Genomic DNA, 2,056 nt, shown 5'->3' on the forward strand with positions numbered 1-2,056 from the left:
GTGTGCTATCTCAAAGAACCAACAACCAAACTATCAAAAAAACAACAACAACCAAAGACCTGTAATGAATAAAAAGCCTTAAGATGGGTAAGTTACATTTTATGGATGAAGAACAGTAGGTTACAAATAATGTGCTATCTCAAAACAACCAACAACCTTCGAAGAAACTATTTTACGACTGTGAAAATTATTTCTAATGAATATTTCGGATCTATATCTAATAGCCATCATCAGCAAAGCACTGATAAGTGTGAAAAAAAAAACTTAATATAAAATACATGACTGTTAAAACTAAAAAAAAATAAATAAAATATCCCTAGCATCATTATTTCAAAGAAAGTTCAATCAGCCATATTTTCCTACTGTATTGTGCCATATTTTTGAAAACCCAAACCAAACATTACTTTTTTAAGCATTAGTAATAATTTGAATGTTAAGGAAGTTCGAGAGGCTATAGAAACTGAATTTAAATAATAATACATCGTTAAATAAACATTTGGGAGAATATTGATTCAACACACTTAGAAAAAATTAATTAAAAATGATTTAACATATTATATTGGTGTACCTGATTTGTTATTATCTGAATAAATTGCTTTGTTGCGTGTTTCTTTTTCAGTCCTGGCTGGACTTCCCTGAAGTGATAATGCTTGGACATTTTTAATTTTTTTTTTTAGTTTTAGAGGATATGTATTATCTTGCAAGTCTTATATTATATCTGTCTGTGCCTTGCTGATGATGATTCCTGGGTATGGAGCCAAAATATTCATTAGAATTTTTTTTTACTGTCTTAAAATAATCCCTTCTTGTTCTACCTTTCGTTATTTGTACTTTTTATTCTGCATTATAATTTTGAGGTATTTTTTAGCAAATGACGTGTTCTATAAGAAAAGTTTGATTAACATCCGTAACTATCTGTTCATAACTATCCGTTCCGTTTAGAACATCCGTTCTAAGCCTGTGCATTTCATAAGACCATAATCTTTGGCTCTGAGAGTTTCAAGTTTGGTATTTTCTATGTTAACTGAAGCTTTTCCATTCAGTAGAAGGTCTGATTGTCTCCTTTGGCATTGTCATTATAAAAAAACGAAAAATAATCGATATTTACTTGGTAAATGACAGTTAAACATATGTTAGGTAATGGGTATTCCTAAGTGCTATAGTGTACTATAAGTGAAGGACAATAGACTCCAGTAAGGAATGGCAGAGACAGAGCTTTGAACAAAGCTGCAAAAATAACTGGAAAGTGACACCGTCTTAAAAATTATAAAATCTTCAGGCTTTATGTGTACATACCCAATTATTGGAGAAGGGGGTATATTAGAGTATTAGAGCAGCAGGAGTTGAAAAAAGCATCAGAGACCCCCTGATGAGCCACACATTTTCATTTCTGGACAAGTATTCGATTATGTCCAGGATATGCACAAATTGACTTGATAAAAGTCGTTTCCCGATTCGACCATCTGGGGGGCTGGAGGGAGAGGAAAAATTGAAAAACATGAGGTATTCTTAACTTACAAATGGGGGATTGGATCTTAATAAAATTTAATATTTAGAAAAACCACGTGTCTCAGAGCTCCTATTTTAAATCCCGACTGTATCCGGTGATATTGGGGGGAGTTGGAGTGGGAAACAGGAAATCTTGGAAAACGCTTAGAATGGAGAGATCGGGATGAAACTTGGCGGGAACAACAGGCACAAGTCCTAGATACATGATCGACATAACAGTACTGAATCAGCTCTCTGACCCCCTAATGAACCACACATTTCCATTTCTGGACAAGTATCCGATTATGGGGTGTCGTTGCAGGGTGTCCTGTAAATGATTACAGTTGGCAAGATTCACTTTTCTGATAACTATTTACTGTAGACCTACTTCATTATATTATCAGCATTGTATAATGAAACTGGGTGTTTGAGGAATTCATCTCAAATTGTCTCTAAGAACCCCGAGAAAAATTTTGAAATAGTCGCCTAATAATACACCTACTGCATGATCTATAGTTGTAGGTGTTTTGTATGGTTATACAGGCTCTTTTGAATAAAGCTGGATATG

This window comes from Artemia franciscana, chromosome 13 (assembly GCF_032884065.1).
Source record: "Artemia franciscana chromosome 13, ASM3288406v1, whole genome shotgun sequence".
In the NCBI taxonomy this organism is placed as follows: Eukaryota; Metazoa; Arthropoda; class Branchiopoda; order Anostraca; family Artemiidae; genus Artemia; species Artemia franciscana.